The following is an 18,450-nucleotide window of genomic DNA, read 5'->3' on the forward strand; positions in this document are numbered from 1 at the left end:
TGCAGTTATACTATATGTCAAATATCATTTGAAAAGAAGACAGAGGTCTCTATGTGCTCAGCTCAGAGCTGGTGTGCTGCCCCTAGAGGTGGAAGTGGGGCGCTTTAAAGAAGTCCCAGAGGAGGACAGGTTATGTTCTGTATGTGATGTATGTGTCGTGGAGGATGAATTTAATTTTATGTTTCATTGCCCACTGTATAATAATTTAAGAATTGGTTTGTATAATATTTGCTTGCCCGAAAGTGAAATTATGTTTTGGTTATTTGAAAATGCATTTTTTTGTATGGCAACCTTTGTTGAGAAGGCATGGACATTACGACAAAAGACTTTGTACCCTGACAGGAGGTAATTTAGTTGTGATTCTGTCAGGATGTTGTGGCTTATTATAGTTTTATCGTATGTTTATAATAAAATTTTGATGGCCATCTTTCCTAATGATTGGATTGTATCATATACGCCCTGTACGCTGGGCACCATGAGTGAATGACACTTAAATAAAAAAATTCATTCATTCATTCATTCATTCATTCATTCATTCATTCATTCATTCATATACTTTTTACCAGCAACGTTCTTTCTGAGATAAACAGGTCAAGTTGTAGAAATCATTTACATGTTCACTGAGATCAAAATTTGTATTTTGGAAACATGAATGAATGAATGAATGAATGAATGAATGAATGAATGAATGAATGAATGAATGAATGAATGAATGAATGAATGAATGAATGAAAGGCATGAAGCCATGAATAAATGAATAAAAGAATGAAATGTATAAATCAATGAAGGAATGAAGACGGGAACAAATGAATGCATGACTGAATGAATATATGAATGCATGTATGAATCATAGACTGTAAAGAAATATGGACGTAGTGTCTGTGATGTCACCCATAAGTTTCGGAAGTGCGTTTTTGAAGCGCAAAGTCGACCACTGCCATCTTGGCAGAGTGTCACCGCAAGTCACTCCCGGGAAAAGAGGCGGAATGTGGGCGGAGCTGAGGTGATGTGATGACTAACAGACAGCAGACAAACGGCAATCCACCTGTCACTCAAAGTGGCCACGTTCTTAATTATGCAGAACTTTAAGGCTTTATATAATGAAATGAATGAGTTCAAAAATTCAACCTCCTCACAGTTGTCATGAAGGGCAAAATGAGCCGTATAGACCAAAATCACAAAATTGTACCAGGCTGTAAACATGTTTTATTCAGCTGTAGTTGGGCATTTTAACATGAATGAATGGATGAGTATATAAATGCATAAATATGAATGAAGGCATGAATGAATGCATACATAAATTAATATATAAATGAATGAATGCATGACAATATTTATAAATGAATGAATAAACAAATAAAGGAATGTGTGAATTAAAATGAATGATGGAATTAATTAATAAGTGAATGAAAGAATGAATAAAGACATAAATGAATGAAGGCATGAATGAATGAATAAATGAATGCATGCGGGTAATTTTATATGAACGAATGGGTAAACAAACAAATGAATGAATGAAAACATCAATAAACAAAGGCATAAATTAATGAATAAATAAAAGAAATAATGAATTAAATGTTTTGAAAACATACAAAAAATAGACGAATATTCATAGTATATTCAAATTGCATTTTCCTGATATCTTTAGGCTTTGCGCTCTCTCTCTCTCTCTCTCTCTTATATATATATATATATGGAGCCATGCTGGTCTTTTCAGCAGGATACTGTAATGTAATGTTTTCATGTAAACGACACACATCAAGCCTGCATATCTGTGAACTTATGGAAAAACAACACTGTACAAATGGAGCATGGTGGGAAATACTATAAAAAGAACATAAATGTTTGCCAGGAACAAAGATAAAAGAAGAACAGAGAGACAAAAATCACATCCATTTGCTATCGTGCTGTTGGATGCTTCATCTCAGTCACCATCAGCTAGTGATTCATTATCTCAGACGGGCAGTCATTCCACGGGGACCCAGAACAAACAACTTATGTGGACATTCGCAAACATGCATCGACGCCAGAGCTGTGACCCCAAACCAAAGCTCAATTTGCCACAGTCTAGTTCTCACATCACAAATCACTCAATGTTTTGTACAGGTGTCTGAGGAGATATCGGTGTGGAATAGCAACCGTGATGCGGATCTACTGTCAGTGCACTTCAGAGTAGGACGATCCACACCAGCTGACACCAACAGAACAGAGAGAGATGTGAGGTGAGAAGAGAAAAACAAATGCAGATGAGAGCAGGAATCCCTGAGAAACAGCCGTGATGGAGGGTTCACACACACTCAAACATAAATATATGGCAACTGGTTGAGATCGAAAGTGGAAGAAAGTTATAAAAGACAGAAACAAAAGAAAAGTTCAAACCTCTTACTAAAACAAGGCTTTAAGAGCAGATTGGTGGAGAATAATTTTTTTATGGTGAGATATTCTCTTGAAGAAATCATCTATTACCTGATCACCTTTTAAAAACTCCCAGCCTGGTTCATTACTCAAAACCGCAATCATGGGTAAGACTGCCGACCTGACTGCTGTCCAGAAGGCCATCATTGACACCCTCAAGCGAGAGGGTAAGACACAGAAAGAAATTTCTGAACGAATAGGCTGTTCCCAGAGTGCTGTATCAAGGCACCTCAGTGGGAAGTCTGTGGGAAGGAAAAAGTGTGGCAAAAAACGCTGCCCAACGAGAAGAGGTGACCGACCCTGAGGAAGATTGTGGAGAAGGACTGATTCCAGACCTTGGGGACCTGCGGAAGCAGTGGACTGAGTCTGGAGTAGAAACATCCAGAGCCACCGTGCTCAGGCTTGTGCAGGAAATGGGCTACAGGTGCCGCATTCCCCAGGTCAAGACACTTCGGGCTACAGAGAAGCAGCACTGGACTGTTGCTCAGTGGTCCAAAGTACTTTTTTCGGATGAAAGCAAATTTTGCATGTCATTCGGAAATCAAGGTGCCAGAGTCTGGAGGAAGACTGGGGAGAAGGAAATGCCTGAAGTCCAGTGTCAAGTACCCACAGTCAGTGATGGTCTGGGGTGCCATGTCAGCTGCTGGTGTTGGTCCACTGTGTTTTATCAAGGGCAGGGTCAATGCAACTAGCTATAAGGAGATTTTGGAGCACTTCATTCTTCTATCTGCTGAAAAGCTTTATGGAGATGAAGATTTGGGTTTTTCAGCACGACCTGGCACCTGCTCAGAGTGCCAAAACCACTGGTAAATGGTTTACTGACCATGGTATTACTGTGCTCAATTGGCCTGCTAACTGTCCTGACCTGAACCCCATAGAGAATCTGTGGGATATTGTGAAGAGAAAGTTGAGAGACGCAAGACCCATCACTCTGGATGAGCTTAAGGCCGCTATCGAAGCATCCTGGGCCTCCATAACACCTCAGCAGTGCCACAGGCTGATCGCCTCCATGCCACACCGCACTGAAGCAGTCATTTCTGCAAAAGGATTCCTGACCAAGTATTGAGTGCATGACTGAACATAATTATTGGAAGGTTGACTTTTTTTGTAATAAAAACACTTTTCTTTTATTGGTCGGATGAAATAAGCTAATTTTTTGAGATAGGAATTTTGGGTTTTCATGAGCTGTATGCCAAAATCATCAGTATTAAAACAATAAAAGACCTGAAATATTTCAGTTGGTGTGCAATGAATCTAAAATATATGAAAGTTTAATTTGTATCATTACATTATGGAAAATAATGAACTTTCTCACATATTCAAATAATGAATATGCAACTTTTTTGAGAAGGACCTGTATAAAGGTTTTCCTCAACAAAACACCTTAAAACATACTGTAAAAGAAAAACAAGCAGATAAAGTCAGACGTGATCACTGACATTAACATTAACTCATTGTTTTTGAAGCAGGAGTATTGATCGGAGAGGTTGAAGAGTGACTAGAGTGAGTTTGGGCGTGGAGGAGAACGTCTGAGTTTGGATGAAAGCAGTTATTGACTTCATCAGAATGGAATCTTATCTCCATTCGCTCTAGTTTAGGAGGGGTCTCGCCACACACATTCACACACTAATAACAATTTCCTCTAGCTTCGGTCATTCTGACCTGAACAATTCTGGAAAACTGAACTGGACAAAGGACTCAGTAATGTTAGACTTCAAAAGACAGGATCACTTTGACTGCTTAGTTCACATATTTGGCTCTAATCCAATGTAATGTGCATCACAGAATAACAAGATAGGCAACAACTTAAAGGGTTAGTTCACCCAAAAATAAATATTCTGTCATTAATTACTCACCCTGTTATCGTTTTAAACCCACAAGACTTTCATTTATCTTCGTAACACAAAGGAAAACCTTTTTAATGGAATTTCAGTCTCTCTGACAATTACACAACTGACACTTTGGCTCTTCAAAAAGTTCATAAAGAGATCGTAAAACTAATTCATGTGAACTGAGCAGGCAATTGAACTGAGCAACTGAATAGTCTGCTCTGAAACAATGAGGTTCATTATTGTGTTATGAAGCACGTTTGAGCTTCAGCAAGAACCAATGAGGTTCATTCTCATGTTACGCTGCACGTTTGAGCTTCATCAAGAACCAATGAGGTTCATTCTCCTGTTACGCTGCACGTTTGAGCTTCATCAAGAACCAATGAGGTTCATTCTCATGTTACGCAGCACATTTGAGCTTCATCAAGAACCAATGAGATTCATTCTCATGTTACGCTGCACGTTTGAGCTTCATCAAGAACCGATGAGGTTCATTCTCATGTTACGCTGCACATTTGAGCTTCATCAAGAACCAATGAGGTTCATTCTCATGTTACGCTGCACATTTGAGCTTCATCAAGAACCAATGAGGTTCATTCTCATGTTACGCTGCACGTTTGAGCTTCATCAAGAACCAATGAGGTTCATTCTCATGTTACGCAGCACGTTTGAGCTTCATCAAGAACCAATGAGGTTCATTCGCATGTTACGCTGCACGTTTGAGCTTCATCAAGAACCAATGAGGTTCATTCTCATGTTACGCTGCACATTTGAGCTTTATCAAGAACCAATAAGTTTCATTCTAATGTTACGCTGCACATGAATACCTTTTTATGATCCATCAAAACAGTAGTTGCATTGCTGTTAATGGCGGAACATAAATCTCTCAAAATTTTTATTTTTGGGTGAACTAACCCTTTAAGAAAAGAAGACTCCAAAAAATATATATACTTTACTAATGGGTATTTGATTTTACCAAAACTTTACACAAACAGTTGCATGTGCAGAGGATTCATTGCATCAGATGCGATACATGGAGGCTGCTCACCAAAGACAATTATGGGTCCTGCAAAGACGAGCTAGATTATAACATTTAATATAATCTAATTGCCAAATTATACAACTTCAATAAGGTTAACTTGTGCAATTTAGGCAAGAATGTTCCCATACCCCAACTTGTTCTCAAGCAGACTCAGGTGTGGTTCAGAAAACTTCACGCCAACTAAACAATCAAAGCTCTGACGTCAAATGGACTCTGGTCCACACCAAAAGCTCTAGTGCGAAACGCCCTGAGTCTTTCTGCCTCTTGGTGGAATGGCATTCCTTCCTGGATGTGGTCTGGAGTTCACAGGCGACCAGCGCCGAGGCATTTATCAACTGTTCACACGCCCAGCGCATAAAACCACTCTCACCGAGCGCTCATGCACGGACATCTCTGAATATATATCCCTCAGGGGGGACGTAGCTCTCGGGCCATATTGTGCTCTATCGAACTTCATCTGAAAGGTATGGCGGTCTTTGGTTCACATCCAGGAAGAAATATGTTTGCTGGATGAGGACCAAACATCTTCATCCTCGGGGTAGAGGACGTGCAGGGAAAGAATCCCAGAACATAGGTCAGATTTGTAATCGCTCACAATGAACAATTGATAGGACTTTTTTTATTGCTTGATACACAAGATGCGCTTAGCACTTTGTTTAACTGGCGATGCATTGTGAGCTGTAAGAATTAGGGACGCACAGCATATGCAGTATCATATCAGTTTTCTGGAAATATAAGAGATCATTTAATTTATTATACCAGTCAATATTGGATATTTCATTAGGCATGATTGCTTCTATTGCCATCATCTAATACTCACTTAAGAAAGCACAGGGGAAGCACAGGCAAAGCACTGCTACCCGAGCGCAGAGATATCACGTGACACATTGCGATCGCTCAACAGTCAGAGGACGTGAGGATGAGAACTGTGATATCTCTGCGCCCAAGTAGCAGTGCTTCATCTGTGCTTCCCCATACAGTCCCAAGTCATTATCTGCCTAGGAAATCGCCTAGTCTAAATCTGCATCGCTATTTGTACTCGATGTGAATACACAGGCCACAAGAAGTAATTAGGTGTTTGTTTTTTGATCACTTTTATTCGGGACATGCTAGCTGGCAACATAGGATTCCATTCATTATGCTAAGCTAAGCTAGCGGCAACCCTGCCAAACTAAAACAATGCAGCACTGAGACAAAAATGCATTTGCCCACATATCTAAATGTAGGAAGTTGAATAAGATCTATTTCTAAACATGGTGGAGTGTTCCTTTAAAGTTAATCTTTAAAAACACCAATTTAATAAACCCGTTAAATGTAATCTTATCATGTTAATAATTATAAGTAGAAGAGAGAGAGAGAGAGAGAGAGAGAGAGAGAGAGAGAGAGAGAGAGAGAGAGAGAGAGAGAGAGAGAGAGCCTGTCCTCACAAATATTCTTCTAGCAGAATGGTCTAGAAGAAATAATAATATAATATTTCTTCTAAACCATTCCTCTATAAGGGTATTTTTAAGGTCAGGCGCTGATGTTGGACGAGAAGGCCTGGTTCACAGTCTCCGCTCTTATTTATGCCAAATGTGTTCTATCGGGTTAAGGCCAGGACTCTGTGCAGGCCAGTCAAGTTCCTTCGACACCAAACTCGCTCATCCATGTCTTTATGGACCTTGCTTTGTGCACTGATGTGCAGTCATGTTGGAACAGGAAGAGGCCATCCCCAAACTGTTCCTACAAAGTTGGGAGCATGAAATTGTCCAAAATGTCTTAGTATGCTGAATCATTTAGTTCCTTTCACTGGAACAAAAGGGCCAAGCCCAACTATTGAAAAACAACCCCAAAACATAATCCCCCCTCCACCAAACTTTACACTTGGCACAATGCAGTCAGGCAAGTACCGTTCTCCTGGAAACAGCCAAACCCAGACTCGTCCACCGGATTGCCAGACAGAGAAGCATGATTTGTCACTAGTCCAGTGGTGGTGTGCTTTACACCACTGCATCCGACGCTTTACATTGCACTTGGTGATGTAAGGCTTGGATGCTGCTGCTCAGTCATGGAAACCCATTCCATTGCTGTTCTTCCCAATTGCTTCCACTTTGTTATAATACCACTAACTGTTGACCGTGGAATATTTAGTAGTCAGGAAATTTCATGAATGGACTTGAATTCACTTGAGCTCCTGAGAGCGACTTATTCTTTCACAAATGTTTGTAGAAGTGCCTACATGCTTTGGTGCTTCATCTTATACACGTGGCCATGGAAGTGATTAGAGCACCAATAAATATATATATTTATTTATTTATTTATTTAAACAGCACGTATTAATAGGAATTCAATTTTATAATGTTGCATTAAAATTCACTTAATATCTGCTATTTTTCAGTTATCAGACAGACTTTTAAAATCACTGCATTCTTACTGAGAATATGAGTATGAGCCCCAAAGAGCAACAAATCACAGGTGGAAGAAAGTGAGAAGGAACAACAGATGAAGACAAAAGACGAGGCAGGAGTCCCTAGTCTGTGATCTAAGCCTGTCGTATGCAGATAGATGGCTGAGAACACACACATCCATCAGTCTTTGTGAACTCTCAACCTTTCTTTCTCTCTCCACTACCCCTCCTTTCCCTTTAGTCCTTTTCGTCCTCCCTCTGTGAACTTGCTGTGGCCAGGCCTCCGTACGACCTGCAACGACGTATTCGCAAAGCTTTGAAAAAACACTGGCAAGACTTGTCCTGAAAGAAACTGCTGGCATGGAGTTTCACTGCAGCACTCAAGAAAAATGAGAATAAACTCAGCCGAGGATTGTATATTGAGCTGACTCATGCTGCACAGCTTCAAATCCACAGTCTTCCTGCCAATAACGACTGAGCAACAATGAACCCATGATTGGAAATAAAAACACACAGAGGTGACCGATAACGTCAGATCATTTTCCATTTATCATCGCTTGTTTTTATCATTCAGAGGTAAATTCAGTTGCTCATCAAGCTTCTGCTATTAGTGATGCCAAACAGCCAGACATTTCTGATCACGTCTAGCATGATATTTCACTCAACTGACTTTTTGATTCCGATTTGTTTTAAAAAGCTACAAGTAAATTTAGAGATCACATCATTATAAATGTACAGTAAAAATATATATTTATTGGGGATGCTATACTTGTTATCTGTGATCAGGGTTTTATTATTATATATTGTGCATGCACATCAGTGTTACTTTGTGAGATACTATTATAGTTTTTTTGTAATTATATATATATATACATATACATATATATTAGTAAAATGTTAGCTATAATTTGTAGTCATTTTGTTGTGTTTTTTTGTCATTAGTTTTTTATTTTTTACTTTATTTAATTTATTTGAGTTTATTTAGTTAAACTAAATGAAAGTGAGAAGTTAACCTTAGTAACTAGCTGAAATAAAAAAATATATTATATGTATATATAGGCTTAAAATTGCCTGTGTATGTATAGATCTTCAGTCTCTTAAATCAAGTCTTAACTTGAAAACTTTTTTTTAAGATCAGGAAAACAAGTACAAAAATTAAATCAACTTATTTATTTTTTCCCCTAGTATATTATTAATGCTGGTTTAGGCTGCTTCATATGGTCCATAAAGGTGACGTCACAGTCTTACAGACTTATCCTGATCTGAATACTGTAAAATGCAAGAGTAAGAATGTACCTGCTAAGAATATAAACATAAATGCAACCGTAAGCTGTTTAGCAGATGAAGATCTTGGGCAATGATGTCATCAGCGCTAGTCGGGAGTGTTTCTCCAGCTGCGGTCAGGAAGAAAAAGAACTATTTATCATCCAGTTTGGCTTTATGCACCAAATAAACAGTGGTCGATGTGAAGGGTGCGAGGCCTGCGCCACTTCAGCTGCAGACCTGGAGCATGTGCTACATATGTGGTAGCAACTATCATCTCACAAATATCTGTCAATGACGCCACATGAATTAATCAATCATGATAGTATAGACGCAGTCACTTGTGCTAAAATGTTTAGTCATATTTATGTTCAAGTTCCTGAGTCTGACCAAAACAAAGATAGTGTACATACCAACTGTCCCGAATAGCACCGTCAGACCTCACATTCGTCAAAGCTTACAGACAGTGAGAGAGAGAGAGAGAGAGAGAGAGAGAGAGAGAGAGAGAGAGAGAGAGAGAGAGAGAGAGAGAGAGAGAGAGAGAGAGAGAGAGAGAGAGAGAGAGAGGAGAGAGAGAGAGAGAGAGAGAGAGAGAGAGAGAGAGAGAAGAGAGAGAGAGAGAGAGAGAGAGAGAGAGAGAGAGAGAGAGAGAGAGAGAGAGAGAGAGAGAGAGAGAGAGAGAGAGAGAGAGAGAGAGAGAGAGAGAGATTAAAGGCTGTTTCTAAGGGCCACTGTACGGAAACCGTGAATGTTGGAATGGTGAATGTTGGGTTTGTGACACTCAATAGTAAGTTTAATAATATGTACATCATCAACTGTAGTTATACACATGTATAAATACAGTAGACTGGGCCATCTGGACAATCAGAGCAGAGAAAGGGGGGATTTAGAAAGACATATTAATCCATTGAGTTATTTAGGAATCAATGAACATTTGTGGTGATGTGCAATGCATAATATGAGAAAATTAAAGTGATTTTTGACCTATAATGCATGTAAACATGTAGGATACCTCTAAAAACAAAATCAGTAGCCTTAAAAAAATTGCATAACAGGGTATTTTAAAGATATAGAATATTGGATGACCAGTAATTTTCTTCTATTATATTCAGAAAAGACAGAAGTAATACTTTTTGGACCAAAAACCTGTATACAAAATCTATTAGAATATAATTTGCATCTAGAAGAACGTACTGTTACTCTACAGTAAAATACCTGGGTGTTATATTAGACAGCAACTTGTCTTTTGAGCTGTGCGCTCATTGGCTACCAGTACAGTGGGAACCAATCAGCTGTGCCCAATAGAGAATGATGTAATCACTAACAGATTGGGTTAAAGACTTATACACCATCTTAAGTTTCATAACAGAACTTTATATTTGTGCAGCTTTATATTTTTGAGCCGCGATAATAGCAGGAAGCACACATCCTGATCTCTGTTAAGTTCCTGAGACTCATCTCCAATAACGTGGCCCTCTAGAAGCATGTACACATGAGCGAACCGGCCTGAGAGTGCAGTGTTTTTTTTAGCCGAGGAACAAAGCGCAGCGTACAGAATTTAGTTCACGCTAAACGAGCGGAGATCAAATAAAATCCACATGGCCACACGGTAAAGAGTAACCCTTCAGAGGGCTTTTGAGGAAAACAACCTGGAGAACCCGAGATGATAAAAATAACACTGAAGAACACCTAAACACCAGGAGAAACCCAAAGCTCAAAGTCAGCTCCTGGCCGAGCGGGGGATTTATGTAGAGTTTCTCTCCCAACCCAAATAACCCGAAGCCCCGCTGAACGGCTTTTTGTGCAGCGAGGTTAAACTGACGGAGAACACAGCTGTGTCACTGACAGAGAATGTCCATCCACCCACCGAGAGGACTATCAGGTGTCTACCAGCACATGTGGGAGCAATTTATACTTCTCTTCTTCTCCTGCACTTCATACGCTTGTGGCGGAGAGATCAGTGAGCAGCAGGCCTCAAAAATGTAGTGCGATTTCATATTTTCCCCTCTGTGTAACCATCTCGCTTCTTTCATTGCTTTTCCAGTTGCATCTCACATCTGCCATTGATGCTGCTGCTGCTGCTCTCTGACAAAGCGATTCAGCATGAGGTTACTAAACAACCCATTTCTGCTGGTTTGCTTAAGAAAATGCTTCTAAATGCCACCAGATTAGACTTGTTTGATATGTAACTGTAGTATAACTATTTTGCTGCTAAATAGACCCCTGCTTTTAAATTGCCCCTATTATGCTTTTTAGAATATGACCTTTCATCTGTTTGTGGATGTAAAAGGTCTGTAAAAAGTTTCAAAGATCAAAGTGCAGATAAATGGGGTTATTATCTCACAAAAAAATCAACTGATGCGGGAAAAAACTCACCCGAAACGAGTCGTCAGTCATTCAGTCTTACTTCCTGCACAAACCTTCACAAGTTTGCAACATTTTTGCATAATATGGTCTGCTATGGTCTTCATTGGCTGTCTGTGAACAATGTCTACTTTGACCCTCAAACACTGTTTTGCATGTGCTTTCAAAGGATTAGACTCAGGCTGGAAATTACATCCAATCTGACCAATCACAACAGACTGAGTCATCTGACCAATCAGAGCAGAGTAGACCAATCACAACAGACTGAGTCATCTGACCAATCAGAGCAGAGTAGACCAATCACAACAGACTGAGTCATCTGACCAATCAGAGCAGAGTAGACCAATCACAACAGACTAGTTATCTGACCAATCAGAGCAGAGTAGACCAATCACAACAGACTGAGTCATCTGACCAATCAGAGCAGAGTAGACCAATCACAACAGACTGAGTCATCTGACCAATCAGAGCAGAGTAGACCAATCACAACAGACTGAGTCATCTGACCAATCAGAGCAGAGTAGACCAATCACAACAGACTAGTTATCTGACCAATCAGAGCAGAGTAGACCAATCACAACAGACTGAGCCATCTGACCAATCAGAGCAGAGTAGACCAATCACAACAGACTGAGCCATCTGACCAATCAGAGCAGAGTAGACCAATCACAACAGACTGAGCCATCTGACCAATCAGAGCAGAGTAGACCAATCACAACAGACTGAGCCATCTGACCAATAAGAGCAGAGTAGACCAATCACAACAGACTGAGTCATCTGACCAATCAGAGCAGAGTAGACCAATCACAACAGACTGAGCCATCTGACCAATCAGAGCAGAGTAGACCAATCACAACAGACTGAGCCATATGACCAATCAGAGCAGAGTAGATCAATCACAACAGACTAGTTATCTGACCAATCAGAACAGAGTAGACCAATCACAACAGTCTGAGCCATCTGACCAATCAGAGCATAGACCAATCACAACAGACTGAGTTATCTGACCAATCAGAGCAGAGTAGACCAATCACAACAGACTGAGCCATCTGACCAATCAGAGCAGAGTAGACCAATCACAACAGACTGAGCCATCTGACCAATCAGAGCAGAGTAGATCAATCACAACAGACTAGTTATCTGACCAATCAGAACAGAGTAGACCAATCACAACAGTCTGAGCCATCTGACCAATCAGAGCAGAGTAGACCAATCACAACAGACTAGTTATCTGACCAATCAGAGCAGAGTAGACCAATCACAACAGACTAGTTATCTGACCAATCAGATGGTCTTCTTATTCCTGGTTTACTTGTGAGTTTTTTCAGTGCATGTTATTCAAAAGAAACATCATCAAAATATAAAACCTTACCGATCAAAACCCAACATATCTCTTTAATGTGACGTGTGATAATGTGTCAAGGCAGTAAGACACAACACACTCATTCTCAAGATACAAGCCTTAATATATCATGCAGTGCTGCTTAGATATAAATGCAGTTTGTTTCATGGATTCTTATATTTTTACAAGAAAATAAGACGAAAAAATGTGTTTAGTAGCACACAAATCATACTGACTTATACACTCTTAAAAAAATGTAGCACTTCTGAGAGTACTTCGACTCGGCGCAGTAAAAGGTCCGGCTGAAACATCCTCTCACATCTCCCCCTCACTCTCTCATTTCTGTTAATAGGGAGGTGTGAGGAAAGATGTTTCGGCCGGGACTTTTTACTGCGCCGAGCCGAAGTACTCTCAGAAGTGCTAATCCGCCATACATTATAGTTCTCCTTTTTAATCTGCTTAGAAAAGTGCCACGTTTTATTTTGTGTCACCATACTTGATCGTTCAACTATTGGTGTAACTGTATTTAAATAGGGGAAACATGGAGGTGTTTCGTCGCTCCTAACTTGATCTCGGTTTGGTACCATAGTGAATGAACTGGGGCTTAGTGTGCTAAGCTAAATGCTATCAGATCGTCACAGCGCGTCAGAGAGATTAAGTGCACGCACTGAGACGAGAGAGGTTTAATATGAAAAAGCGGTGAAGTAACCCTTTAATGGAATCGATGGTTCCATGAAGAACCTTTAACATCAACCAGATCTTTCCAATTCTACATTGGGGAAAAGTTTTTTAGCTTTTTAAAATGTTCTGCACAACAACAAGAAGAAAAAGTGTCTCTTTAGAGCAGTTAATTGAAAGGTTCTTTTAGGAACTAAATGCCTTCAAAGGCCTCTCTGCTAAAACCTGCTTTTGTAACCATTGCTTTATGTGATTATTGTTCTGACTGTAACACGAGCGTGTGCTTTGACAGGGTTAATGACCAGAACAGGATTTATTCACCTGATCCATGTCTTGATTAAAGCGACCCTGTTTCCTGTCCTGGAGTGATTTGGATGGTGTGTGTGGAGTACGTCACCCGCTGCGGTACAGAGACGCATCTGGGATTGTCCTTCCCTTTCAACCTGCGCCTTATTTTGCCGTAATTGAATAATCTGTCTCTCTTTTGTTCTTCCAATCAGACGTCCTTGATGTTTTCTTCAGTGGAACTTCTACGTTTGTTGTTTAATTAGGATAAACCTGCTCTCAAGCTCCATTTTCGGTAATGGCGAGCCCTTCCCTCTGTACATTTTCAGTTGGCGGAACGAAGAAAAGCGTATTTGAGGGAAGAACAACAAAATTCAAACCATCCATTTAATTCCTCTATTTCCTGTACAGTCTACTACTACTCTTTGCCTGCTGATTAAAACCATATTCATGCAGTCCGCTCAAATCAAAACTACAGCGTCAGGAAAGACGGCGCAGCAGACAGAATCAGAGAGCGTGACGGACACCGGAAACTACAGCAAACAGCTGTGAAAGCATCTACTTGTGCTGTAAGCCTCTATAAGTGGCGGATCGTGTCAACGCGTGATTTTGGCTCAGGGTGCGTGTTATGTGCTCGGGGGGCAGACACACACTCACGGTCACGCAAACACACCAGAGTCAGGATCTGAGCTGATCATGCTGTCTTTTAACAGAGAGGGCTTTCTCTGAGCTCAAGTGCCTGTGGCACAATCTGTTGACCTATGTTCAGTAAGCATGCGGAACATATTCTTGTCTGAATACAGAGAACAATTATAATTACCCCCCCCAAAATATATATATTATTTATTCATTTGCAAATTTTAAGTAAATAAATAAATAAAATATATGCATGTATCAAGAACAGAATGGAACACACATTACATTATTTTAAACATTTCATAACAAATATAAATAACCAAATGTATACATTTTAAATACTAAGGTAAATAAATAAACAAATATTTAAACAAACTAAATTGAACACACTGAATACAGAGAACAATTAAATCATACAATATAAATAAATTAGTGCTGGGCAAACAATTGATCACTATTAACTGCATCCAAAAGAAAAGTTTGAGTTTACATAATATTCGTGCGAGTACTGCGTCTAATTATAATGCTTATTTGAACACACACATATACATATTTGGAAGAAATATGGTGTAAATATTATGTAAACATAATATAGGAAATATTATGTAAACACAAAGTTTTATTTTGGATTAATTGTGATTAATCATTTTCCCAGCACTAAAATAAATACATTAAATATTTATTGATTTATAGACAAACATACAGGAAGATACATAGAAAATAAACAAACAAACAAACAATAAATAAATGGAACTGAATAAAGCAAATAAAAAAATCATGTAATATAAATACGTGAAATATTTATTGACAGACAGGCAGACAGATGTATATGACTTTCTTCTTTCAGATTAATACAATCAGAGTTATATTAAAAATGTCCTGGCTTTTTCAAGCTTTATAATGGCAGTGAATGATTATTTCATTCTTGAAGTCCATAAAAGTGCATCTATCCATCATATAACTGCTCCACACGGCTCTGGGAATTAATCTGAAAGAAGAAAGGCATATACATCTAGGATGACTTGAGGGTGAGCTTGCAGATTTTTATTTTGTACTGATACATTTTATTTGCTCTTAATTTAAATATTTGAGTAAGCTTATTTATATATATAAATTAAGCGGAGTGTCTATTAACACTTGTTGACAAGTGCTATTCGCACTAGCTCGTCCTAACAATGCCTGGCTCCGCCAAACAAGATTAAAAAAAACTCCCATAGTTCAACGTCCTCAGTGGCGCAATCAGTAAAGCGTATTGCGAATAGTTCACAGTTTTGTCGCAATCAACGCGGCCTCGAATCCGCCTTTTGCAGAGCTTGCTCTTCTCTCTTTTCACATCACAAATCACATCAGAAAGTCATTTTATTTTCAATAAAAATTAAGAAAATATTCTAAATGTGGAAATAAAGTGCCAAACAAAATGTTTAATAATAATAAAAGCATTTATTGGGTAGGGCTAGGTGTAAGGAGGGCTTTTATTGTCCCTGGTGGCATCCATTTAATAATTCAAATAAATATCATAATTTACACTGTTATTATTGCATCCTGTTAATTTACAACACTGAGGTGCAAATAGTATGTATAAATACTAGTATAAATTACATTCAATTAATATTTATATGGCAAAGAACTGCTACTTTTATATGGTGTAAATAGAATATATCTAGCCTGGATGCCAGCCGAATTTAGCCCCGCCCACAACATTTTTAGGTCGGGCAGTTCGGTCAGGCCTCGCTCCATAGAGGAGTAATTATCCCCGGACAGAAACTGTTCGGACTAATGAAATCATCAGGGCGGGCTTTAGATGATGACGGACAGATGATCAACAGTAACGTAATCATCACGTCATCAAAGGGGCTTGGGTTATATTTACTCGAATCCTAAACGGAGAGCTTGTTTGTATATGCATTCACCTTCATAATTTCTCTCAGAAATGATGATCATGTTGGGTAAGTACTCGGTGTATCAATAAATTCTTTTCTTTTTATTACAACACCGGTAAAGATCATTTATTCCAGCGCGCGTGCAGACAGGGTTGCCAAGTTTTTACAACAAAACCCGCCAACTACTAGCCCTAAACAATAGCTTCTCGGAGGTTCTCCGGGGAAAAAATGGTGTTTAGGGGGTAAAATGTGTGTTATTTTGGCACGGTCGCCTGCTAAAAATCGCACTCATGGGTTTATATATCACATAATAGTCGCTTCAACCCATGAAAAAAAACACGGACTTGGCAACACAGTGCAGTTGAACTCTGTTGACATTTGACAATGCGTCGCTTCGTTGCTCTGATTGGTTGTAGGTCTATCCAATTGAGGTCTTTCCTGGTTGGGTTGAAACACGCCTCATAATCACAGCCCAATGGAGCAGTTTCAGACTCATATTCTGACTAGAATTGAGCATGACCACGTCAGGCTAGAATATATCACTATTTGCACTTAGAATTTAATTTGATCATTTATTCTCCCTTTTGAGTGTCATGGCAAAGCATGCTGGGAAATAGAAATCCCAGCCCAAGTTTGTTAAGTTTGTCTAAATTAAAAGAAACAAGTTCATAACACTCAAAACAATGAAACAACTTAGATAACTTAAAATGTGTCGGTTTTGTGAACTCAAAAGTAAAAGAAAGCTCTAAATACTCATAAAAGTTCATTTGATACAACTAATTTGTTTAATTTGAGGTGGCTCTACTCAAACCAATTCATTATTTTGAGTGTTAGGGTTCACAGTGTAGCTAAAACTCACAAAGTCAGAAAGTCTCTTCCCGAAAAACATATTTCACCTTTATACTGACACTGATTCAAATATGAATAAACTTAGGATTAGGACAGAAAGAATAAACACACAGTACAAGAGACAGAAAATGAAGATGGGACAGCGGAAAAAAAGAAAAACCAAAAGGAAAAACTTTTGGATAATAATCATCCCAGCGAGATCAACGGCGAATCCCAGGACGCCAAACCCACAAGACAGCTAGACAAATGGAGGGGCCAAACGAGTCAATTTAAATGTTAAATTGGAGCTACTGGAGATGAAAATGCACATTGTGAAAATACATTATTATGCTGATTTATGTCAGCTAGGAAAATGAATACTGTAGAAACTAGAAACTCAGATTGTCATGCACATTTACTGTGAATAGTGTGCCACGTACATCACTATGTGTTTTCATAAACCGCAGCAGCCAGGAATATTTTAAATGGAGTAACTTATGTGCTTGAAGAAATGAAACTATCTCCTCGACTGTCAAGATGTGCTTAAATATTGTTATTAACAGATGGCATCTGCACAGTGCAGCCACTTTCTGACACAGTAGCAACAACGTGGACTGTGCTCTTTTTTTGTTGGCCCACTTAAAGTGGATTCACATAAATGGAAATTGTTCAAGTAATTAAAAAAAAAAAAAAAGGCAGTCACTGATCAAATTGAGCATTCGGCCAAAAAAAAATTTCCCCACCCTGCTCTTGGATGACTACATTTCCCATGAGTTAGCATTTTGATGAAGGGTGTTTCTTCAAACACAGCACTTTTATATCCAAGGGGCTGATGTTTATTATAAACAACCATTAAAACTGCTTTGGAAAACTTCTACCATGCCCTCATTTATTTCTGCTTTTATATCCACGTAGCAGACCCAGAATTTCATTATTAATATACGCGAATCATAAAAAAATAATGACATGATTTTTACAACTATAATCTTAACTGAGAGGGAAAACAAACATAAACCTTTTCAAAATTATTTATATCAATAATTTTGCCCAAAATAAAGCTACATGCTTACCAAGGAAAATATGAGAATGATTTTGTTTTGCTCATCACATTATATATTAATTGTTCATATTTTAGGTAACAAAATATTAGCTATGAAATTAGCCTCAGTAGAAAAAAAAGAGACATTGGTAACACTTTAGAATAATGGTCATTAATTAACATTAGTTCATGTATTATCTAACTATGAACTAACCATGAGCAGTACATCTGTTACTGTATTTGTTCATCTTTGTAAGCGTTAGTTAATCCAGCTGTTCGTGGTTTGTTCATGTTAGTTCACGGTGCATTAACTAATGTTAACAAGATTTTAATAATGCATTAGTAAATGTTGAAATTAACATTAACATAGATAAATAAATGTGTTATAAGTGCAGTTCATTATTAGCTCATGTTAACTAATTCTAAAGTGTAACATTTTTCCTAGGCAATTGTGACTTATTAA

The 18,450-nt window shown here is 38.7% G+C and overlaps 1 protein-coding gene across 2 annotated transcripts in view; it reads right to left on the minus strand.

Moving 5' to 3' along the window:
- coro7 (coronin 7) overlaps positions 1-18,450 on the minus strand; it is a 173,048-nt gene that overhangs the window by 102,147 nt on the left and 52,451 nt on the right. The gene's annotated exons all lie outside the window — the stretch shown is intronic.

Source organism: Pseudorasbora parva, chromosome 2 (assembly GCF_024679245.1).
Source record: "Pseudorasbora parva isolate DD20220531a chromosome 2, ASM2467924v1, whole genome shotgun sequence".
Classification (NCBI taxonomy): Eukaryota; Metazoa; Chordata; class Actinopteri; order Cypriniformes; family Gobionidae; genus Pseudorasbora; species Pseudorasbora parva.